Raw genomic sequence first — 27,245 nt, forward strand, 5'->3', positions numbered from 1 at the left:
GGTTGAAAAAGGATATTCTCAAAAGCAAGGTATTGATTTCCATGAGATATTTTTCACCACTTTTAAGCTTGCTTCAATTAGAGTTTTGTTAGCACTAGTTGCATTACTTGATCTAGAGTTAGAGAAATTAGATGTTAAAACAACATTCTTACATGGAGATTTGGATGATGATATATATATATATATATATATATATATATATATATATATATATATGGAACAAATAGAAGGGTTTGTTCAAAATTACAAGAGGTTTGTTTGCAAACTCAAGAAGTCATTGTATGGCTTGAAGTGGTCTCTCAGGCAATGGTAGAAGAAGTTTGATTCTTTCATGATGAGACACAATTTTACTAGAAGTGAGTATGATCATTGTGTTTACTTTCAAAATATGGAACATAGCATATTCATTGTTTTGGTGTTATATGTTGATGATATGTTTCTGGAAAGAAAAAGCACGGTTGATATCAACATATAAAAGGCCCCGTTGGCTATGAATTTCGAAATGAAGGATCTTGGAGCAGAAAAAATAAATTTTGGGCATGGAGATACACAAAGATAAGAAAAATGGTAAGTTGTGGTTATCACAACATAAGTATGTGAGGAAAATACTTATAAGATTCGGTATGAATAATGTGAAACCAGGACTTCACTAAATGAAGCCTAGGATATTTCCATCGAGCACCATTTGGCCATCACCATCTCACTTCAATTGGTAGAAATAGGTCTCTCTCTCTCTCTCTCTCTCTCTCTATATATATATATATATATATATATATATCATTCCTTGTCTTAGCTTTTCTGTCTTCCCTCTTTCTAATCTTACAAGAAAAAAAGAAGACTGATTTTGCAAGGAGAAATAGAAGACTAATTACACAAGTAGAGAAATGGCATAAGACAATAAAAAAACCAGTTAGAGACACAGAGAAATGGAAAAAGACAAAAAAACATGTAATATCAACGACATAGTTTCTAGATTGAACTCCACAAAAGATGATTGTGATTGTTTTCCTTGTGATTGTGTTGCTATAGCCTATACTCATACGAAATAGATTGAAATCTATTGGAGATGAATGAAATAGATTGAACTCTATTGGAGATGAAGGTAAAAGAGAAGAAATTAGGATTGACTACCTATCTTATTGGTTTGAGACATCAAAATGTATTATCGATTTTAAGTATGCATCACTGTATATTATAATGTGAGAATAACACCAGGTTAAATGGAAAACATGCGAACAACTACAAGGAATACGTTCACATCCGTACAACCACACCATGGAAAAGCTTCGGCAATACGATATCGAAAAACTTTGACTAAATTGTAAACATAGAAAAAGTCCTGGAAAAAAGATCGAAAAACATTAATTAAATTATAAAGATTGAAAAAGTGTCCGCTAAATTACACACTTTTGCTAAATTGTAAACATGGAAAAAGCTTCACCCTTAAAACATGAAAGAATTTTAAAATATAGTTTTGACTTAAAACATTTTTTAAATTCTAAGTAAGGGAAAATTTCAACGAGAACTAATACGCGATTGATCACTATATACACTACCTTTGCCGGGTATAATAAGAATGAATGTCCAAAGTATTTGCATGTTTTGAGAAATATTTGTAGTAAAAATTAATGAGCGTTGGGATGTTTTGTGAAGAATTTGGATTAATATATGATAAGTCATTAAATTAATTAGTAACAAGGGTCATTTAAAAGAGTTGATTGATATAACTTGATGATTATTGACCTGGATTCTATTATTTTTTATTATTTTTTTCTTTTTTCTTTTTTTTTTTTTTTCTGAAGGTGGCAAAACCTATCAAACTCAGGTGTCAAACCAACAGTGAGGACAGCCATCTCTGGCTGCTATCCGCGAATGTCGGTTTGACTCATCACCGTTATCAAGGAAAACCACGCCACCTGTAATAACCCGCTGGTGGTCCGTAAGGGAGCAGGCTTTCACTCCTGCCAGATGCCTCTGGGTCTTGGGCCGTTAACCTGTTTCCTTACGTCCGAGGAAGACGAGCTCTTAGCCAAGCAGAAGCAGTTTTACGGCATACTCCAGGCCGACCTGGATTCTATTTTTTTTTTTTCAAAAGGTGGAAAAACCTATCAAACTCAGTTTGTCAAACCAACAGTGAGGACAGCCATCTCTGGCTGCTATCCGCGAATGTCAGTTGACACATCACTGTTATCAAGGAAAACCACGCCACCTGAAATAACCCGCTGGTGGTCCGTAAGGGAGCAGGCTTTCACTCCTGCCAGATGCCTCTGGGTCTTGGGCCGTTAACCTGTTTCCTTACGTCCGAGGAAGACGAGCTCTTAGCCAAGCAGAAGCAGTTTTAGGGCATACTCCAGGCCCAAACCTGGATTCTATTATATTATATTTGAGTTAAATATTAATAGTTATTTTATTATTAATTTTTATTAAAAACGTGTTTTTATTTAAAATATAAAAATTTACCCATTTTTATTTATTTTTAATTTTTAATTAATTTTATTCTATAATATTTATAGAATATTCGTTTTCGAAGAATTTCTAAGACGTTTCTACACGTATTTTTAAATTACAAAATATTGGTTTTCTTACAATTTGTAAGATGTTTTCACATATTTTTTTTTATCTGGTTTCATATTGATATATTAATGTTAAAATAATAAAATGCTGATATCTTTAAATTAAAAGGCTCTTTACCACTTATAATGGGAGAGATATTTTCACATTATAATAATGTTAATATAGAGGATATGTTGTGACGTTAAATAACATAAAATTATATTAAATATGCATATCCATTTTTAAGTAAATTTAGATTTATATTAATTGATATATTTTAAATTAATGTATTTTGTTTAATTAATATACTTAACCAATATTTATAGTTAATATTAATTATTATTATTAATATTATAATTATATCTATTATTGTTAGTAATTCAAGCACTTGAGAGTATTGTGTGTTTTATTATTTACTTAGATTTAATTTTAAGGGATATATGTTTGGTCTATTGTGATAAAGGTTAAATTTTAGGTGACTTTACCGACATACCATAGTGGAAACCCATTGTAAGGTTTAATCTTGTGTCTTACCTAGAGTAACCCAAATTACTCAAATAAGTTATCAATTCATCATGGTTAATAATAATAATAAGATCAAAATTATAAAAAATAAATTTTCACAATACAAAATAATTTTTAGAAATTTTATTTTATTTTTATCATAGTTCAAAAGAATTAAATACTTATTAAAAATATATAATAAAATATCTACTTTCTAAAATTTCAAAATTAAACTCCTAAAAATAAATTAAAAAGAAATGTTAAATATAGTTAATAATTAACATTAACCTAGATCACTCTTCACTCTAGATATATCATACAGAACTTGTTTATACATTTTGTCACACAATTTTCACCTTTAATAGTTTTATGGGACATAGTGTTTTAACATATGGTGTTCTAGTTTCAATTAAGGAACTATGGTTCTATTCTACTCCACAGTAAAAGGATTAGTAGTTTATGGATGTTGTGGGATATACATATCATATTGTAAACTACAAAAAAGAATATATTGATAAAAATTTATATTTTTCTAATTTTGGATTTCGAACATAAAACTTCTATGTCAATGTGTGTGTTTTTTATTGTATCATTTTTGTTTCAAGCATTAAGAGGGGTTACATTTAATGAGGTACAATTGTTTTCTCAATTTATACATTCTTAAAGAAGTTTTCCTGATAGATCCAGGGTTAAGATAGATCTACATATGTATAATCAATATTAAAAAAATATGTAAATATGTTAACATATGAAACTTGTTGATGTCTTTTGGAATGTGATTTAAACCTTTATTAGTTTTATGGTGCATGGTAGTTTAGCCCATGGTGTTGTATTTTTTATTAAAGAGCTATGGTTATATTCTAATCCTGATCAAATGGTTTGGAATTTTATGGATACCATGGGATATACATCATATTGTAATACTATAAGGAAGAATATATTGAAAAATATTTCTTGTTTTCTTTGTTTTTTGGTTTCCATGATAAATTCTCTATGTTAATCTATTTGTTTTCCATTGCATTTTTTCTCTTTTATCATGAATCTATTTGTAAAAGTCAATTTTATATGGTTTGTCATGCCCCTAGCTACCTAGTGTGCCATATCAATATTCATGTAACATTATTTTTCTACATTTTTCCTTTTATTCAATTTTCTATAGCAATTAGCCAAATATGGCTAATGCATTCTATCATGTAGTTCACTCATATATGCAAATGTAATGACATAACATGACACATTTAATTGATACTCAGACATGGCACATGAAAATTACATGTATAATTATAATACAATCATTTAAACATAAAAATAAATACTCATATTTTTAAATGAGTCATGGAGTAGCTACAAAACTCAGATGTTCCACTCCTCCATAGACCACGTTTCTCATAATCCCTCAATAGTGAGTCAACTCAAGATGGGGCTTCAAATCCGCAAGGGAAATGACATAACCAAATCCATGTACATAAATAGTACCATCATAACCAAGCCATGGTACCAAACCTAGTAACCTCCTATCCAATGTCCCACATCCCCCATCATCTCGAAAACCTAGGTAGTGCACCCCCTTCTCTACACCCACACTCTATTATGTTGTTCCACTACCCTTTGAGGTTGTCCAATTTAGGCGGGAAAGGATGTTTCAGAGTCTTGTGGTTTCCCAAAATTTCCAAATACCCTCAAGGGTTACCAAATACCCTCAAGGGTTACCAAGTACCTCTCTATCAAAAAACCATCATTTCCACAAATTGCTTGGGATTTTAATAGCTTCCATAATTTCACAAGGTCTCCCTTGTCTCCATCATTGGGAGTCTATCCACCTCCCATCCATCAAAATGATGTAATGTGTGTAATGACACTAAAAAGCTTCACTATTATGTGCATGCCACTATTTTGAAACATGGAACTATGTAAAATCACTTTATAGACTTATCATAAAAAAAACATGTGTAATTTTGTCATGGGCTTCATTTAATAATATTTTAACCACCTAAGATTAATCCCTTTATAAGTTATCCCTTAGGCCCTTTTCACAATTATGGAGTTTTACCCCCCCATACTCTCTTGTGTGACTTTATCAGCGATAGTAGTTTATTTTATTAATATGCATGTGATTTCATATTTATAGAATTAGGTTGTGAGGTGTCAAAACATATAAAAACATGTGCACTTGCATAAAACACATATGTACATGAGCACATTGACTCCCAAGTCCTCGACTCACCAAGCTTAAACATGATATGTACATCACGCACATAGGGTGATGAGCCTCATCATTGGGTAATTATATAGGCCTTAATTCACCTCCTAGCTAGTCAAATCAACTCTTCTCACGATTTATTACATGTTTCAATTATATTTTGTTTAATGAGATGAGTTAAAGTGAGATATTATGCCTAGTGGACTAATATGCATTGAATGCAAGGTTGGAAGAGAAAATCAAGGAATTTTGTCAAGACTAAGGTTTAAAAATTGAATGGGACAAGGGAGAGAGATTGTACGAGGTAAATCCTCCTCATTTACTCCTCCTCCATTCAAATATTCCTCCATTAATCACGCCAGGTCGGAGTGCAATCAACCAAGTCATGAAGATCAAAAGGCAGTCGAGAAAGTGATAGACAAAGAGTTAGTTCATCTCGAGTTTGGGAGTCGAGCCTCTCTAGATTTAAGGAAGTCATTGGGGAGTTTAGTTGTATAAGTAGAGAGGTATAGATTCTCATTAGGATTCAAATTTTTGTTGTAAAAACACTAGTTATTTTTGAGCTCCAGAGTTGCAGAAGAAATCGATGTAAATTTTTGTTTTGATAATGAAATTGAGTTTTTTCTTTATCCAGTACTAAGTTAACTCAGAGGGCTGATGCTCTTGGGTTACGGCCCAACCCTAGCAGCAAAGGCTCCTCTTCTTGTATCTGTATTCTTGGCTTAGTTTCATAGATTCATGGTTAAATTGTCTTTAGAAGTATTTCGTTGTAGGTAATGTGGATTTGATTAGTTGTTTATTAGTTTGCTTCCATTTGTGCTCCATTTCTGTAGCAGGTTAGAAGGGATAAAAGGAGCACCAAAAAGTTGTCATTAGTTGTCTTGGCCTCATGTTAGAAAATTATATATTACAGAGCAATGGAACACATAAAATACTACAAAAATATAAGCACATAAAATATTGCAGAAATATAAACATGGAGAAATAAACAATCTTTCCTTTTATATTATCCAGCAAACAGAAGAGATTCAAACTATAGCAGATCCATTGTAATTCCTTCCTTGCTCTCAATATACTCTCTCTTCCTCACTCAGAATACAGATCTACATAGATGTAATACAATTCCCTCATATATAGCGAGGGGTTGCCTTCTAGGGCAAAAAACGATAAATTAAACATAACTTCTACAGTCAGATCTCACCTAATGAATTGCCCAGATTGACTACGAAATTACAACATTTTATAAGGCAATTTTAAATCTATTTTTATCTTCGAGGGCGCTTCCCCTGATCCCCCGATAGAGTGGGGCCTCCCAAAGGTCACAGCTCCCCCTGGACCCCCCTACAACATAATTTTATGGGCAGCTTTGTCGCCCCATTACAAACTAGGGTCCAATGTGGTGATACATTCGAATACAAAAGATAATCGAGCTCCACACCCAACACCTCACTTATTCCCTCAAGGATCATGATTTGAGGAAAAGACCCTTATGCAGCCCCAAAAAGATAGATTTCCATTTTTACATAAGATTTAGAGTTTAGTATACTTGAGACAACATTTGATCGGTTTTGCAAGTGTACATTTAATCGCCATATCTTCCATCTCCAGTATTACAGTGGATCTCATCCATGATTCCATTTTATTCAAAAATTTTCCTCATGCATGAAGTAGACAACTAGTTCACTACATTCTGTTTTTCTAGCTTGTTAGAATTCTTTTTGTTTACATGACTTTTTGGCAATTATAAATGTTTGATGCAGAGCAGGTGATTTAGAAATATAAAGATATCTCATAGCAGGAAAACACCTTCCAACTTCATCCATCCATAGTCATTCCTTGCTTTGACCAAAACCTTCACCAATCTCATCATTTTACATAGAAATTCAACCAAGCATGTTAACTGAATCCAACCATCTCCTAACCTTGGTTTTGAGTTCTGAGTGATCCTAGGCATTTTCTCACTCCATTCCACCCATCCACCACCTTCCCTAATCCTTCCATCACTGGCAGAAACCATCATTTTTCTCTCGGCTCTATCCTGTAGAAATATAGGGAATCATGTAGGTTTCTAGTATATCCTGTAGGTTTTCCTGTAGTGGCCTATTTTGAGGATGAATTGAGGGAAGACCTCTAGGAAGCCACACCAGGTCACCCAAGGGTCTCCTGAACCTTCCAACCATCTCCTAAACCTCCCAACCATCCACCAGCATCACTAAGCCAATTGCCACATCACTAAAAGAGATTAGGGTTTACACTTGATTTTCCATAAAAAAGAATAAAAAGAACAAAACATATTTATTTCAGTCTGTCACATGCACTGTAGTGATGTTTGATGTCTTGAACTTCCATGCTTTAGAAATTAGCATTTCATACATGTTAGCTTCGCATTCTTGTAAATCATAGTTTCTCAGCAGTTAGTTAGAGAATGGTGTGTTTTTAGTATAGGATTTCAGTCATTTCCTTATTGCAGTAGACAAGCTTTCTCCTAGAGTAGATTTCTATTTCTTTCATCAAAAATCAATATTTCTTTGAATCCATAGAAGTCTGGCTTGAAAAACCTAGTGGTCTCTCACTAGTTGAACAATGACAAAATGCAGAACCATCACTTTTACTTGTGTATACAACACTGTCACCTCCAAGTTTGTACGAACCCCGGGTTGATAAAGTAAAGTTGGTAGCTCCAGGAATTGCAGCATTCTTACTGCAATACTAGTGCTCATCACTTTTTGGCACCGTTGCAGGGGAGGTGTCTGAGTAATATGTGATTACTGCCTTCTTTCTTCTATTTCTTGTTTCTAATATTCTACTCTTAGTTTCATTTCCGTAAAAGTAATTTAGTTTGCTTCCTTTTTCATTCTGCATTCTTTGCTTTCCTTTCCATTTTGCAAGTGGATTTCAATCAAGCAATTAGTTTTACATTCAGTCAGTAGTTTTCATTCAGTCTGTAATTTCAATTCTGCAAATACTTTCCAAGCTTGAAAAAACAAAACAAAACAAAAAAAAAACTTTTCATGCCTCTTAGGAACAGGGATAACTTAGGGAAATTTTTTCTAAACACCCCCACTGCATCAAACAACCAACCTTCCCTCTTCTTTTGTGGTTATGAACTAGAGGAACCCTTAGGTGAGCAACCAGACATATTTGAAGAACCTACAGGGCAACAGGAAGAAGGAGAACTCATTCCTACTAAACCTATGGCTGAAAACAGAAATGACAGAGGAAATAGAGAAAGAGTTGAGGGTTCCTTCCCCATTAGGGAAACCAATGGGGATACTATGATGAAAAATATAAGCCCTCCTACCCTTCCTCATTTCCATGGCCTAACCACAGAATACCTAAACACTTTCTTATTTGAGTTTGTTATCATATGTCGAATCTATGACTATACAAATGATGAGAAGAAGTTGAAACTATTTCCATCCACTCTCAAGGACGCAGCTTTGTGCTAGTTCATGGGTTTACCTAGAGATAGCATCACAACTTGGGCTCAGATGCAGCAAGCCTTCAACAACAAGTATCAGTAATGTAGGTCTAAAGACACTAAAGAGGAAATTTTTATGATGACCTTAGGAAATGATGAATCCTTAGAGGATTATGAAGAAAGGTTCCATCTTAGCTACAAAAGGGCCAGGTGCACACTTGACCCTGAGTCACTGAAACTGGTCCTACTTAGAGGAGTAAGGGAAGATCTGCTAGATACCCTACACTTGTTAGCGGGAGGGGATATCTACCAGTTACCCTATGAGTATATGAAGATTGTATTTAGAAACCATTATAGGGTAGCTAGGAAAAAGGGTAGAGGTAGTCATCCTATAGTCTACCCATCCTCTTCCAATTCATCCATCAAGGGTGAAATTGTAAATATACTGGAGGATTTCAAAAGTGAGATGTTGCAAACCCTTGCCCTACAGATGGATACTATGCACATTAAGAGAAAGTAGGAGGATGCAGAGAGAGCCTTGGCCATTTTCTGTCCTAGATGCACTAGGAGGCGCCCTAGGAACGAATGTTGATTGAATTCTATTGAAATTTGCTCAGTATGTGAAGAAAACCACTCCACAGACAAGTGCCCCTCTTTGCCTGGACTCAAAGATGTATATCAAGGGGCTAAATGGGTCATTGAGCAGCTCTACTACATAAACCAAAGGAAACATCATGGGCCTAGGCCATACTAGTAGGGCATGCAACGGTCATCCCATGCATATTACAACCCCAACCAGACCACATCCATACCTTCTTGGGGGGGCCCTGCTCATCCTTCCTGGTCTACACCTCCTCTTAGGTCCTTTTGAATTGCAGTATCATTCCCACCCAACCAGCTAGTCATTCCAACCATATGCTTTGGCACAACCTCAGTGGAATGCACTACCCAAGGGGTGGAGGCCCCAATACAACAATGTTCCAGATTTATTGCCTTCACCACCTCCCCAACCACATATTTTACAATCTACTCCACCTAAACAACCTTAGATGCATGCCCAGCCAAATCCAAACCTGAACAATAGATAGGCACAACAAGTATACAGTGGAGAGACATCATATCCAACTTATGCTGTGGAGATTTAGGAAATCAACCTGATATCTGGGAGAGTACTCCTGGACAACCAACCTCTACCTCCACATAGGGAGGTTGAGGAAGAAAGAAAGGAAAGTGTGCTTAAAATAAATCCACCACCCTTTCCTGAGAGATTATCCCAACAACTCCAGCCTACTCTAGAAGAGACTAAACTTCTAGGAGAATTGAAAAACCTATATGTCAAAATTCCACTTCTCCAAGCTATTAAAGATCTACCTATTTACAACACGTTGATTAAGGATAAGTGCTTCAAGCATCCATGGAGGTGAAGAAGAGATTCCCCTACTATTAATGTCATTGGATAGCTCTCTGACATAATGCTGGGACAAGTAATCTGTCCAAAGTATTTGGACCCTAGAATCCCTATAGTAAATGTGCACATCAATGGCACCATTGTCCCACACACTTTGATCGATATTGGGGCTGCCATTAATGTGATGACCAAGGACACCATGCTCAAGCTCAACCTCCAAGGTTCATTGAGAAAGACCACAACAGTTCTGCAACTTGCAGACCGCTCCACAGTGACCCCTGAGGGGATTGTGGAGGATGTGATGGTCTCCATTGATTCTTGGGAATACCCTACAGATTTCCTAGTTCTCCAGCCTAAGGCTAATCTTATTGGTTACCCTCTCATCCTTGGGAGGCCTTGGTTAGCCACTGCCGATGCTTACATTAGCTGCAGAGCTGGAAATATGACCATCAAGAATGGGCATATGTCCAAGCAGTATTCCTATACCCTCTTGCTTAGCCATCTCTAGAAAATGACATACCTTTTTGGTTGGAAGAGGAGGAGGAAGATGAAGTTTATTCCACCCAACTCTATACTTTAGAAACAACCCTAGGTGGGGGACAGTAGGATGAAGATGACTTGATCGAACACATACTCCAAATTTCAACTCCCAGTACATTGTCCTTAGAAGAAGTAGTAAAGGAAACCCAAAACAACCATCAAATTGACATATTCTTACACGATTCCAACCCTATTCGTTTCAAAACCATAGAATTCGGCCCTGAGAGAACCTTGAAAATCAATCCATCTCTTTTTGTTCTCCAAGAAGAAAATTTGTGCAACATGCTAAAGGAACATCTGAATGCCTTTGCTTGGAGTTACAAAGAAATGAAGGGAGTGCACTCCTCGGTGTGTACTCACCACATTTATATCAAAGAAGGTTGCAAGCCAGCTTGACAACCCTAAAGGAGGATGAATCCAACTCTTAAAGATATAGTCAAAGAAGCATTGCAAAAACTATTAGATGTAGGATTCATTTACCCTATCTCAGATAGTGAGTGGGTCTCTCCTTTTTGTTGGTTCCGAATAAAAATGGTAAGTGGAGGATTTGTGTCAATTATAGGGAGTTAAACAAAGCCACAAAGAAGGACCACTTCCCTCTACCTTGAATTGACCAAGTGCTAGATGGCCTGGCAGGGAAATTTTTTTTCTCTTTCCTAGATGGATTTAGCAGGTACAATCAAATCCAAATCAGCCCAGAAGACCAGGATAAAACCACCTTCAGTTGTCCTTGGGGTACTTTCACCTATAGGGTCCTTCCTTTTGGCCTATGCAATGTTCTTGCCACTTTTCAGAGAGCGGTCTTGAGTATCCTTGCCGAGTTAGTACATGATGTGGTAGAAATTTATATGGATGATTTTACACATTATGGAGGTGATTTCGAGGAGGCTTTGTCCAGCATAGGTAAGGTGTTGCACAAATACATTGAAATTAACCTGTCTCTCAGTCCCGAAAAATGTGAATTTTTTATCACCGCAGGGACCGTGCTAGGTCATTCAATATCTCAGCAAGGACTGTAGGTGGACCCAAAAAAATAGTTATCATCCAAAGGGTCCCACCTCCACAAAAGTAGAGAGATGTCAGAAGTTTTCTAGGGTTAGTTCGATACTACCGAAGGTTTATAAAAGATTTTAGCAAGCTGGATTCTCCTTTATTTGGGTTGTTGGCCAAAGACTCTGAGTTTGTATGGTCAAAAAGTTGTTAAGAGGCCCTGGACACCCTGAAAGACAAGTTAACCACTGCACCAATTCTCTGAGGCCCAAATTTGGCCCTTCTTTTTCATATTCATGATGATGCCTCACACAAAGCCATAGGAGCAACCCTAGGCTAGATAGATCAGAAATTGCCTTATGCCATTTACTTTATCAGTACATAATCTGTGAAAGGTCGAATTGAACTACATAGTGACCGAAAAGGAGCTCCTAGTTGTTGTGCATTCATTGGACAAATTTAGGCATTATATTACAGGCTATCAAACATTCATACATACTGACCATGTCGCAATCAAATCTTTAATGAATAAACATGATGCCAATGCCCGAATAATTAGATGGTTACTTTTACTACAACATTTTTTTCTAACTATTGTTGATAAGCCTGGTAAGGAAAATGTTATTGCAGATTTTTTGTCTAGATTAACTTTTCCTGCAGGTGAAGATGGAATGGTTGATGATCAGTTACCGAATGAGCACTTATTCGCAATTTGAGTTCTCCATCCATGGTTTGCTGACATAGCAAACTATTTGGTATCTACACAGTTCCCACAAAATTTGTCCTCCAAGGAGAAAAGAAATATTGTGAGGGAGAGCGCCCCCTTCACCTGGTTTGGAGGAAACGTCTTCAAACTAGGCCCATATCAAATTCTGAAAAGGTGTGTCAAGGAGAAGGAAGTCTTTGACATCCTTCTGACCTGTCATGATGGGCCTTGTGGAGGTCATTTTGCATCAAAGAGGAAAACATTTAAAGTGTTACAAGCTATGTATTATTGGTCCACTCTTCATCAGTATGTGAAAAGACATACTAGTTAGTGTGATCGGTGCCAAAGGATGGGAAATCCTACTCCAAGAGATGAAATTCCTCTGCAACCTCAAGTGACTTTTGAGCCATTTGACAAGTGGGACATGGACTTCATTGTACCTATTGGCCATCCTTCAAAGAAAATGTAGTATATCATTGTGTGCACTAACTATCTAACTAAGTGGGTTGAAACCAAGGCAATTAAGGGAGAAACAAAGGAGAAGATGGTTAAGTTCTTAAGGGAGAATTTATTTTACAAATTTGGGTACCCTAGAGAACTAGTCACTGATCAAGGCAGCGATTTTACCTCCAACATGATTGAACACTTTCTCAGCCAGCATAAGATCAAGCATAGGACCTCCACTCCCTATCACCCACAATATAATCGGCATGTGGAGGTGACCAACAGAGCGTTGGAGGACATCTTGACCAAAGTGGTTAGCAACAACAAGAAAGATTGGGTAGATAGACTAGTTGAGGCCACCTGGGCCTATAATACCACCTGGAAGACCACCACTAGATTCACATGCTATGAGCTGATCTATGGGAAAAATGCCATGTTTTCCATTGAATTTGAGTATAACACATTGATGATGGCAGCCCAACTAGATCTAGACCTCAACAATGCATAAAAAGAGAGGTTGCTCTAGTGAGGCACCTGAGTCCCATTATTGGAAATGAAAACCCCTTGGGGTGACCCAATGGTGTCAAAAAAAAAGAGGAAAAAAAGAAAAAGAAAAGAGAAATAAAAATATCTCTGGGTGAAAACCTCTCTTGAGGCACCCAAGGCAAGCAGCTAGAATGAAAACCTCTTGGAGGTAGGCTAGTTGTTTTCAAGAGAAAAAATAATAATAAAAAAGGGAATCTAAAATTCATGAAAAATTGTTTGCAGGTCAGCAGGAGCACAATTAGAGAGCAAAGGAGATTCGATAAGTGAGAGCATTCATCATGCCACCATTTCTTTCATTTTTTTCACTCATTTCCCTCAGTTTTCAAGGGTACTATGTTTTCTACAAGATTCTCTGTAAACCTACAGGATCCCCTGAAAACCTACATGATGATCCTGTAGGAATTACAGTGGCTTCGTAATCCTAAAATGAGTAACCCTAGGGAAATGAAATGACATGCCCATGTTAGAAAGTAAAAAAATCTACATCACAACTTCATTACCATACCTCTCTCCACCATGATCACTCCTACTCCACCATAAAACAAAAATCAGTTAAAACAAAAAAATTCAGAGTCTTGAAAAGAAAACACAGCAAAGAATGAAATAGGGAGCAGAAGGGAACATCACTTGAGTGTACTTCTCATTATTTTTTACACTTGTAGACATCCTCTCTATCCATGTCATCATCCTCAAAGTCCCAGTAGGGGAAATGATTAAAAATTCTAAGGGAGAAGCAGCGACAGGGCATCCTATAGGAAATCCTGTAGTAGCCTATCCCACAGAATAAAAGTCATGAGTTGCACCACGCTTCCAGCATGAATATCCAAGTGCAGAATAAGCTTCAGAGCAACAACAACACCATCATCTTCAACACCATGTACCTGCACATCAAGGGAATCATCATAGGGCAATAAAAAATGAAGGAAAAATAACACGCGAACAACACACAGCAAGCACCTCATGTCCTCAAAGAACTACAACAAGGTATTATCACCACAGGTAAGTATATCACTTCACTCTCTCATTTGCATAATGTAGTCAAACGATGTAAAGGTTGTGAGCGAGTTGGTTTATAAGTGAAGGGTGACCAGTTAACTTGCCCACCTTTGTTCAGTCAACGAGGACAAAATAGTTAGTCCCCGCACATGTGGAAACGGTCAAGTCAAAGAAAACAAGAATGAGATCAGAAGTAGTTGAGATTATGGATGCCCGAAGTGGGAGTTGATTATGAGGAGAGGGTAATGATGAGGTGGTAGTGGGACCAACGGTCGAAAGATAGAAAAATCATACGTTGGCTGCCAGCACACCACCTCACTCAACTCGATCGTAAGAGGAAATAAATGTTTATCCCCATGCACTCATGCATTCATCTCCTCGAGGCTCAGTCTAGTAAAATCTCTCTCGTACCTAAGCAACCTACGGAAGGGAAAAATTCCATCTTTCTCTTGCACAAGGAATCCTACAGGATACAGCCAGGCAGTCTACAGGATTGGCAAAGAGAAATTTGAGAGAAGGAAACATAGGGGTTGGATACAACAAACCCCATGAGGAGGTAGGCTCTGCATTTCCTCCCATTTTTCCAAGTGAATAGAACAAAAAAATCTCCTACTTTGAGTGAATTTGATAGTTGTGTAAGGGAATTGTCTCCTCAAGTATTCCAATCCCATTTCCTCCTGCATTAAAATTTGTATCAACCATCTCTGCTCCTCAAAATTCACCAGACAAAATGACAGGGGGGTTTAATAGAAAGGAGCCCATTAACATTGTGAGGATTCACCAACACCCTCCTGTGTTAGAAATATTCATGAGGCATAATTGGATGGGGTATTTTGAGAAATTAAGGGGGTATGATGATGAAGTAGCCCAAGATTTTTCTCTCTCCCTCATTCCCCTCACAAAACCCATGCCACTGTGGTGGTGAGAGGGCTCTCCATAGAGCTCACCCCTAAACTTACGCAGAATTATGATACTTCCCCTAGGAGTGCCTTGGAGAAAGGAAGATAAGGGAGATAGCCAAACTACCAAAAAGAAATTATTTTTACAGGGAGAGGAGCCCATTGAAGACAAGAATGGAGTAAGGAGAACAAACCTACCATACCCTTGGAATGAGTTAAGATACCACCTTATAAAATACATATCATGTGAATGTAGGTATAGTGTGTTTTATGGTTATCACTTTATGCTCCTTGAATAATTGAGTTTTGGAGCAGAAACGCCTCCTCACCATAGGCTCAGTATAACATACTTCCTTCTGCAATCACTGATAGATACACGCATAAAGGTGTAGGAAGCAAACTACCAACAGTTAGCCCACCATGGGTTAATTAGAATCATCATATATGATGCCCTCCAAAACCTTAGAATTCTTATCCAATGGGCAATTTTCAGAGACATGTAGACAGATGAGGATATGAAATCGTTCACATATGATATTAGCCCTACTGTCAGTTAAAAGGATGAAGAAGAGACCAAAATGGATGGAGAAGAAGTAGAGAAGGATGAAGAGGAGATAGATGAGGATGAAGAGGAAGAGAAAGAGAAATAAGGTGATGAAGAAACAGAGGAAAATGCCAAGGAGGATAGTGATAAACAAGATGAGGATCTAAAGGGGGAAGAAGTGGAGAAAGGCATAGGTAAAAAGGGTAATGGAAAAGAGGAGGAAGAAGACAAGGAGGAGTCACCTAGGGTGTCTCCAAAACCCATGGAGAGAGAGGCAGGATCTGCCCTCATTGCCCTTAGCACCCCTATCAAGCAAAAAGGAAAAAGATAGAGGAAAACCCCCTTATACTTTAGACCAAGGAAACATACAAGGATAAGTCATGGAAACCCCCAAACTCCAACCAAGGTTCCCATTGCTATTGAGGACTCACCTAAACATTAGGAGAAGATGGATCCTCTTATAAAAACTCAAGAAGGAGGATCTTTAGCACAAGCCTCCCCTAAGTCTCCTATCACCTATGTGAGAAGGCATGTAACCAGATCTACCTCATCCAAAGGAAAAGACATCCTACACAATACATAGTAGGACCTACAGGTTGCAGAGGCAATCCTACAGGAAACTCAAAAATTTGATGAGGAAGGAAGTAAGTATTCAGAAACAAAGAGAGAAGACCCAGAGCTAAGGGAACATAGTCCTCAACCTAACCTCGACTCGTACTACAGATTTATTGAGAGGGCCAAGGTCATTCCATAAAAATGTGCCATTCCATTATTCTTTGAGCTTGAGAAAGAAAGAGCCAGAACTCATAGATGGATGCAGATTGCCAAGTCCAAGGGAGTGGAGGACATTGGTCACATGGAGGAGAAGCTCAAAGAGATGGGAAGGGAACTAAGTGGCATGAGGGATAGAGAGACCATCATGAAGACTTAGTTGGAGGCATAAAATGCATGGTTGAAAGGACAACTATAATAAAGAGAGAATCAATGAGAATCCATGGGTAGTCTATCTTTGGAAGAAATCCAGTGCAGGATGTCAGCTAATTCCTATGCACTATACCTTATGGAACAATGGTTGTAGTCCCAAATTAAGACCCTAGCACAAAGAGTCACTATGAAATTCCAGGATTATAGACAGTTCATTGATATTTGTGATCAAAGCACATTGGAAGATAGGGCTAAGATGTCTGAGTTCTATTTGCATAACATGGATTTGACAAATATGAATGTATGGGACCCTAATGCAAAGCTAGGGGATTTACAGTTGATGGCTTTAGCATCATGGATGAACCATGATAAAGCAAGTGCTGCAAAAATGAAGAGGATACTGGCAAGGGAACAAATAGAGCCTCTTATGATTAGAGCTAAGAAGTCCAATCCAATGGATGTCATTATCACACATAATTTTATTGCAAATGATCCTCAACTTGCACCTAGGTATCTTTCTGCCCAAGAGCAAGCCATTACAAATTTTGAGGACATGTTCAGATTGTTAGGGGATGACAGCATGCAAGTTTCCTAAGGATATGGAATATTTTGCCATACAGTTTCAAGATCAGAGAGTACCACTCTCCTCAAAGGATGAGAGAAGCACTGAACAGGACACCCATGTACAAGCAATCCATCCAAAGGGTCAAAGTCAATTGGATTGGCTTGAGACTCAGTCCACCACTACTCCTGGGGATGTTAGAAAGAAGGAAGGAAGAAGAAGAAAGAAAGCAGTGGGAGGAGGTAAAAAATAAGGCAAGATTCTATGCACAAGAAGAGGAAACCACAATAGAAGCATGGTATGCCAGGGAGGGCACTAGAGCTATGAAATATATGGATATTGATTGAGTTGCTAAGAGGATGAGCAACACTTTCAGTAGGGGGTGATGATGAGTCTCATCATTGGGTAATTATATCGGCCTTAATTCACCTCCTAGCTAGTCAAATAAACTATTCTCACAATTTATTACATGTTTTGATTATATTTCGTTTAATGAGATGAGTTAAAGTGAGATATTATGCCTACTAGACTAATATGCATTGAATGCAACGTTGGAAGATAAGATAAAGGAATTTTGGCAAGACTAAGGTTTGAAACTTGAATGGGAAAAGGGAGAGATATTATAGGAGGTAGATCCTCCTCATTTAATCCTCCCCCATTCGAATATTCCTCCATTAATCACACCAACTCAGAGTGCAGTCAGCCAAGTCATGAAGATCAAAAGGTAGCCGAGCAAGTGATAGGCAAAGAGTTAGTTCATCTCGAGCTTGGGAGCCGATACTCCCTAGATTTAAGGAAGTCATTGGGGACTTCAGTTGTATAAGTAGAGAGGCCTAGAGTCTCATTAGGATTAAATTTTTTGTTGTAAAAACACTAGTTATATTCAAGCTCCAGACTTGTGGAAGACATTGATGTAATTTTCTATTTTGATAATGAAAATGATCTTTTTCTTGATCCAACACTGAGTTAACTCAGAGGGCTGAAGCTCTTAGGCTAGTGCCAAACCCTAGTAGCAAAGAGTCCTCTTCATGTATCTGTATCCTTGGCTTAGTTTCATAGGTTCCTGGTTAAATTGTCTTTAGAAGTGTTTCATTGCAAGTAATGTGGATTTGATTAGTTGTTTATTAGTTTGCTTCCATTTGTGCTCTACTTCAGTAGTATGTTAGAATGGATAAAAGGAGCAACACAAAGTTGTCAATAGTTGTCTTAGCCTCACTTCTTCCCTCAAGGATCATGATTTGAGGAAAAGACCCTTATGCAGCCCCAAAAAGATAGATTTCCATTTTCTCTTAAGATTTAGAGTTTACTGTACTTGAACTAGCATTTGATCGGTTTTTCAAGTGTAGGATTTAATCACCATCTCTTCCATCTTCAGTCTTATAGTATATCTCATCCATGACTCCATTTTATTCAACAATTTTCCTCATGCATGAAGTAGATAGCTAGTTCATTAAATTATGCTTTTCTAGCTTGTTAGAATTCTTCTTGTTTACATGACTATTTGGAAATTATAATTGTTTGATGCAAAGTAGCTGCTTCAAAAATATAAAGAGATCTCATAGCAGGCAACCTCCTTCCAACTTCATCCATCCATAATCATTCCTTTCTTTCACCAAGACCTTCACCAATCTCATCATTTTACATAGAAATTCCTCCAAGCATGTTGAGTGAATCCAACCATCTCCTAACTGTGGTTTTGAGTTCTGAGTGATCCTAGGAATTTTCTCACTCCATTCCACCCATCCAACACCTTCCTTAAGCCTTCCATCACCTCTAGCAACCATCATTTTTCTCTTGATTGTATCTTGTAGAGATATAGGGAATCCTGTAGGTTTCTTGTATGCCCTGTAGGTTTTCCTGTAGTGGCATGTTTTGAGGCTGAATTGAGGGAAAACCTCTAGGAAGCCAAACCAAGTAACCCAAGGGCCTCCCGAGCCTTCCAACCATATCCTAAACCTCCCAACTGTCCACCCGCATCACTAAACCACCTGCCACATCACCAAAGGAGATTAGGGTTTACACTTGATTTTCCATAAAAGGAATAAAAAAAACAAAATAGATTTATTGCAATGCTTTACATGCACAGTAGTGATGTTTTATGTCTTGAAATTCCATGCTTTAGACAATATAATTTCATACATGTTAGCTTGGCATTCTTGTAAAGAATAGTTTCTCAATAGTTAGGTAGAGAATGGTGTGTTTTTAGCATAGGATTTCTATCAATTTCTTTATTGTAGTAGACAAGCTTTCTCCTAGAGTAGATTTATCTTTCTTTCATCAACAATCAAGATTCTTCTGAATCCATAGAAGTCTGGCTTAAAAACCCTAGTGGTCTCTCACCATCTGAATAGTGACAAAAGGTAGAACCATCACTTTTACTTGTGTATACAACATTGTCACCTCCAAGTTTGTATGAACCTCGAGTTGATAAAGTAACGCTGGTAGCTCCAAGAGTTGCAGCGTTCTTGCTACAATACTGGTGCTTATCATAGGGGTCATCGTAGGGGTCTTAAATTCCCCCTCCCCTTATTTATGCACTATCCTTAGTGCATCATACACACACATATACAAACAAAATTATTCAACAAGATGAGGTTATTGTGCCTTGATAGAATCCTTGTGCTCCCATGTGGCATCCTCAATATTGAAATTTGTTCAATGAGTTTTAAACAAGGTGATGACTTAAGTCTAGAACACCTTTACCTTCCTATCCAATATTCCCATTGGTTGGAGTTCAAAATTTTCCCTAAAGATACACCTGAATTATATTCTAGTAAATTACATTATTAACATTGTGAATGTAATTTTTAAGTAATGAAATATCAAACATATTAGGAATATGCATGGATGTTGGAGACGAAAAATTATATGCAAAAGATATAGTCCTCTCGAATATTTCAAATGGCCCACAAAATCTAGATGTTGACTTTGTGCAACCACCCATTTTCAATGAAATTCTCTTCTCCTTGACTCTCAAATATTTACCATATTCTTATCTACATAGATTTTCTCTCTAACCTAAGTATCCTTCAAATTATTCTTGATTTTTACTTCTTATTCTTCCATTTCCCTTATTACGTTTGGCTCAACAATGGCCCTATGCACTAGGTTATCAAAATAACATGTTTTTTTTTCATTTTCTACCACACAAGGCCTCAAATGTGCTCATCTTCAAAGTTTCTTGGTACCCACTACTATATGAAAATTCCACCAAGTGAAAATATTCTTTCCATTTTTATATTTTTTCAATTACATACATTCTAAGCATATTTTCAATTAAACAATTCACTATTTCTATCTATTTCTCTAAATTTGGATAATATGTTGTACCAAAATTTAAGTTATTCCAAACCCCTTAAATAAACCTATGTAAAATTTAGATGTAAACTTTGGATACCTATCTAAAATAATTGCCTAAATAATTACCTTAGGCACACTATGTCACATGGAGTTTTCCTTCATATAAATTTCAGAAAAACTTTCTTCCTTGTGTGTTGAATTCATCAGAACAAAATGGAAAACATTAGTGAGATTATCCACCACCACCATGATATAATCATGCTACCTCATACTCTTGGGAATATTTGTAATAAAATCAATAGAGACCATTTCTAACTTCCACTCAGGAATGGGTGTTGGATGTAGCAATCCACTTGGATGTTTATTCCTATCCTTAACCTTTTGGAACTCTAAACACATTTCTATATAATCATACACATTCATATTCATACCTAGCCAAAAGTTATTCTTCCTTGATTGTTGAAATTGTTTCATGGTACCTTGGGTGTTTAGAATAAGGCACTTGTGCATCTCACGTAGTGTTATATTTTCATCCCTTAAGAATTTGCAACATAAATTATACCTCTGTACATGAGAATTTCATCCTCCTTCAGTTTATAATTCCTATACTTTGGTTGTAAATTACTTTTCTATAGCTCTCCTTTTATTTTCAAGTATTTATTATAAAAAAATTCAACTCTTAAAATTATGGTTTTTAAATAATATTTGTACATATAATTATGACTATAGAATGAATTGTATGCACCTTTATGTTGAGTACATTAGCCACCTTACTCTCCTAAACTTTTATATGTTTGATTTCAAAATCATAATCAGCCAAATATTCTAGCCATATAGCTTTTTTGGAATTTAAACTTAGATGTCGAAACAAGTAGTTCGAATCATTGTGGTCTATCCTCAAATCAAATAATTTTCCAAAGAGGTTATTCCTTCACAATTTTAAAACATGTATAATGTCTTACAAATCCAAATCATGCCAATTGAAATGATTCCATTGATGCTCATTTTACTTCCTTGACTTGTAACATACCACATGCCTACTTTGCATGAGGACTCCTTTAAGACCGTCTTTTCACGCATAGGTGCATAGAATGAAACATTCATTTTCATAAGTTATTATTAATAATGGTGCACTTGTTAGTAACACTCTTAAATATTGAAAGGCCTCCTCACATTTATGATACCACTAAAATTTTACACTGTTCTTTTGCAAAGAAGTGATAGCATGCACTATTTTTTAGAGCCCTTCAATAAACCTCCTATAGTAGCCTGAAAGGCCCATGAAGGACCTAACCTATATCACAATTTTCGGTGTTGGACACTCCCAAATTTATTTTATTTTATGTAGGTACACTACCACCCCTTCCTTTAAGATGATAATATACAAAAAAAAAGAATTTAATTTTTGGTAAATTGAATATTTACTGATCTCAGAATATAGTTGATATTCTTTATGTACTTGCAACACCATTTGAAAATGTTTCTCATTCTCTTCTTTATATTTTGAATAGATGGGGATTTCATCCATAAATATAATGACAAACCTATGCAAATAATTCTAGAAAATTACATTCATAAGGCACATGAAAACACTCGATGCACTAGATAATCCAAATGGTATCAACACAAACATATAATGTTCTTATCAAGTTATAAATGATGTCTTGTTGATGTCCTCCTCCATAATTCTTACCTGATTATAGCTTGATACCGAATAAATATTGGAGTACACTTTAGCTCCCCATTAATCAAACAAGTCATCTATCCTTGGAAAAGAATACTCGTTCTTCATTGTTACCTTCTTTAGCTACCTAAAATATATAAATAACCTTAATGTTCCATCTTTATTTTTAACAAAGAGCACTAGGGAACCCAAAGGTGATAAAATTGGGCATCTATAACCCTTCTTCAAAACTCCTTCCAACAACATTTGTAATTCCTTAGGTTCTAGTGTTCTCATTCGGTATGTTGTTTTGAACATTGGGGAAATTCGAGGTACCAAATATATGGAAATGTTAGTATCCATTTTAGGAGGTAATCCTAGGATTTTAGAAAATATATCTTCAAATTCCTTAAGTACCCAATGATTGTCAATGTTTGGTTCCTTTTCCTTTGCTTCCTCTTTCATGTGAGCTGCCTAAATTTGCACCCTTTCCTAAAAGTTTCTTCAATTTCATGGTTATATCTCATTGATAGAAACTAGCCTTGAAATATCCTATACTTGTATTTGATACACTTCTTTATTATAACAATCTAGGGTTTCATGGTGTTTTTTGACAAATCCATACTAATAAGGGAATCATATGAACCAATGGTATGATGTTCAAATCTGCAATTGTTCTTAACCTATTCATATTAATTTGGAATTGCTTTACCAATTAAGTTATTTTTTCTTAGCCCCTGTAGCTAACCAAAATAACTAAATCCTACCATGCTAAGTTCTCTTTAAATTAAACCTTGCAACATGTTTGGGATCAAGATAACTATGACTGGGTCTAGAATGCATTAAAATGACAATGTGTTGTTATTTATCATACCTTCAATAGTACATGCCTAGTGGTTAGTCTGCCTCTTTCCCAATGTTGCATGAATTTTTGGGATACTTCTTCTGAAGTCCAGTGTATTAGCTCCTTGAATATGGCGTACAATGCTCACTTTTTCTCATTTGTGAGGGAAGTCCCTCTACATGTGTTCTCCTTCACAATCATAACACTTGATGGGATGAAATATTCAGCTTTTCCCATTGAATAATATCCCCTAGGTTAACTTTATTCTAGCTGATTTTGTTTATTTTCTTGGGAATTTCTTTTGAAAATGAAGGTCTATAACCCTTCCTCCTTTCCTCCACCTTGGGTCTCCTCTTCTCATCCAATTTTTTGAAAAGGCTAGTCTATTATTGTCTTGAAAATAAAGTTACTCTTCCTTACTCATAGCTTCATCCAAATTCTTAGGCTCATCATCTTCAATTTTGTGACCGTAGAATGATGGAAATCCGCTTACAAATATTTTTATTTCGAGTTTTTTATTTTTCATAAAATCAACATACCTCAGTAATTCAATGAATTTTCTTCCATAATCATCCATTGACATACTCCCTAGCTTGAGTTCAAAGAAATCTTCCATTTTCCTTTCATCATATTGCTTTATCAAGTACTTCTTTTGAAATTATATTTTTAAAGTTCCTTCACGAGATATTCTTATTGTATAATTGTTTGACTTCCTTGAGTTGTTCACACCATATATTTTCTTCTACTTTAAAGTGGTAAATTACAATTTGTGCCTCAAGTTGGATCAATAATTTTATAATTGGAGATATTTTCTTATTTCCAATGATTAAGCTTTAGCTTCCTCTCCCTTCTTATGCTCACCATCAAATGTGGTAGGTTTAATCTTCTTGTGTTCCCAGTGCAAGTTATCCAAGTTAGGTTTCCCCATTTGTTATTCAACAAGTGATATGCTTGGACTACTCTTAAATTGATCTTAAATATAGGTTGTCTTGGTTGAATTTTATTAGAAGGGATAATAAGCTTACTTGACTAGATGCATAAGTTGGCATACCCAATGACACTCTTTACAATATGTAATATGTTCAATCAATTACCCATGTTAGAATTTTATGTCAATTTGACTATGCAAGTAGTTAAGGAAGTTAGAAAATTCTGATTTCCTAGAGTTTGGTACAAACACAAGACTAACTAACAACAAATGTTGAATGCTTTTGGATTAATACAAAGAAGTGTTTTTATCGGATACCACTACTCTTGTTCTCTCTTTTATCTATCTCATGTTTCAATTTACTTAATATTTGATTCATGCATGGATCTGCTAGTAACACTGTGTGATATTGTTGGAGGTTCCTAAAACCAACTTAAAATTAAGATGAAAAAATGAATGTTAAGTCGAGAAAATATTCAAGAATGATGTCAGAGAAAAATTAACAAATATTCGAGAAATTATGTCAGTAGAAATCAAATATCTCTAAATGAAGCCAAATCTCAATTCTTCATATATTCACATGAAATATTTGTCGAGTTAGTCCTCGTCAAATTGAGAAAGAATATTAACCAACCCTGTGATGTGCCATCTATCCATTCATGAGTGGATGACATCCAAAATAATTAATGATAGTAGAATGGACTTCCATGAGTGGTTCAAACAAATCGCTAGACAATACTACGAATAACAAGTAGTTGAAGGTCAAATATCGATAGAAAAAATAAATGAACAATTTTATACTCATTTTCATAACATCTTTCTCTGTTGAATACCTATTTTACTCCACAAATTTCCTCTCTATAAAGGAATTGAACATATTATTGCATATCAAGGCCCCCTCAGTTAACCAATTAATATAAAGGACAAATAAAGGGACATAAATTGGCAGCATTTCTTAGAAGCTCACTTTCAAGATATTAGAGAAGCATGAGACTACTTCCATAAAAAATAGGTATGCACATCAACTACATTACCACCAAACAAGAATAACTTGGGGTTGGTGATAGGGGGTCATTATATGTGAGGAACTCGTAATGATTCAAAGTGACCAAAATTAAGGAGCCAATATGACGAGTTAAATAATTGAGAGTGTACACTCGACAAGGGATCTAAAAGGAGGAAAAAATTCTTAGTTCAAGCTAAGGTCATGAGTGAATACAGATATATATATATATATATATATATATATATATATATATATATATATATCTTTGACTTATGTAATGATCATGTGTGTGTAACATCACATACGACGATAAAAATTACAGCAACAACTAAATGAATGAGAAAAATAATGGTAGAGTACAACATTCCCATATCCTATCATCATCAAGAAGAAGAATTAGTGTGAACAAGTTCCAAGAAAAACTCCCATGATTGGAAGGAGACCCTTAGGAAGTTGACAACTGAATTGAGACCTTGCAATGTAAATAATGAAAATATTGTCAAAGGTCAAGAAAGGAAAGCAGAAGTAAATGTAATGATTTTGTAGAGCTTATCAGATCTGTGAAGGAAAAATAAACATAATCTTGGTGCCAATTATCTAGGAAGTCACAAATCCAAGCAAATCCCATTTGAGATCCTTAAGTAAGGACTGGAGACCAATAGGGAAGAAGGAAACAAGTCAAGAAAAAGGCATAGGAAACAAATTGAAGACACCATGAGGGGAGAAAACCCAATCAACACTCCAAAAAGTGAGTCTAGTAGCCATCATCAGTTGTATAGTGTTGCAACCAGAGGACACCACTAGAAAATCAAAAGTGATAAGAACTCATGTTAGATGAACTTAAGAAAGCGAAATCTTCTACTTTGGATAGATAAGTTAAGAAGTTTGGAAAGGTAGAAGCCTGGCTATTGGAATTGAAAAGATATTTCAAAGTCCACGACTACTCTAAAAACATGAAGGCCATGGTAGGAATTTTTCATCTAAAAGGAAAAGTTGATATATGGTGGGAATACTTGAGAAATTTCAAAGGAATTAGAGAGAAGGAACTATCATGGAGAAAATTTGGAAGCTCTTTCTATGAGAGTTACCTTTCTAAGAGGTACTATGATTGAAAAATTAAGGATTTCTAAGAACATAAGCTAGGGTAGCTCACTTTGGATGCTTATACTAATAGATTTTTGGAGCTATTCAGGTGCATGCTAATTCTTAAGGACAAGAAGCTAAATATTCAGAGGTAGCTCAATGGGTTTCCATAGTCCTACCAAGATAGGATTGAATTTGATGAGCCAAGAACATCAAAGGAAACCATATGGAAGACCAAGTATTGTTATGATCAATCTAAACATAGGGTTCATTTCCAATCAGATTGGAAGAAAAAGGAGAGGGATAGTTTTAAAGGAAAATAGGAAAAACCATATGGCAATAGGTAGATGGGAAAAAATATCAAGTTCACCACTCCTGCTAAGGATGAATTCTAGCAAACTCTCCCTACTATCAATAGAGACTTGGTATTCAGATCAGTGGAAGAAGAGGTCAAGGATCCCAAGGGAAATCCACTGTAATGTTGGCGATTTTGAGAGAACCACATTTTGAAGGATTCCCCTCTCCAAAATTATAATTGTAAGAGGCTATAAAATGTTCATGAGGTGACAATGGTGAATGACGTGGCTCAAAGTGTGCCCCAAATTTATGCAACATTGGAGAACCACATTTTGAAGGATTCCCCTCTCCAAAATTATAATTGTAAGAGGTTATAAAATGTTCATGAGGTGACAATGGTGAATGACGTGGCTCAAAGTGTGCTGCAACGTTGGACAATAGGAAAAATTGGATCATAAAGCTTCAAAATCTAAATTGAAGGCATGTCTGTCAATCAACATGTTTCAATTTTAATTGATCTAGGTTCTAATTTCAGTTATATTGGCCCAAAAATTGCAAAAACGTGTGCCTTGCAAATAAATGACATGCCAATTCATGGTCAATCCAACTAGCCGTAGTAGCTAAGAAGAGAGTGACAGAGTTAGTGGAATCATGCCCCCTAGAGCTAGGCAATATTCCCACAACAACATCCATCAATGTGCTACCACTAGGTTAGTGTGACGTGCTCTTAGGCAAGGATTGGTTGGAATCACATTGAACGAAGGTGGATTGCTATAACAAGTCCCTAGAATGCCTAAGTGATGAAAATGAAGAAGAATTACTTCAAGTGATCAGGAGGCATATCTCTATCAGGAATATATCAGTGGTGCAAGTAAAGAAGTGTAGCT

The sequence above is a fragment of the Pinus tabuliformis genome, chromosome 3_1 (assembly GCF_031772625.1).
Source record: "Pinus tabuliformis cultivar Carrire ecotype Pingquan chromosome 3_1, CPIR1, whole genome shotgun sequence".
NCBI classification, from domain to species: Eukaryota; Viridiplantae; Streptophyta; class Pinopsida; order Pinales; family Pinaceae; genus Pinus; species Pinus tabuliformis.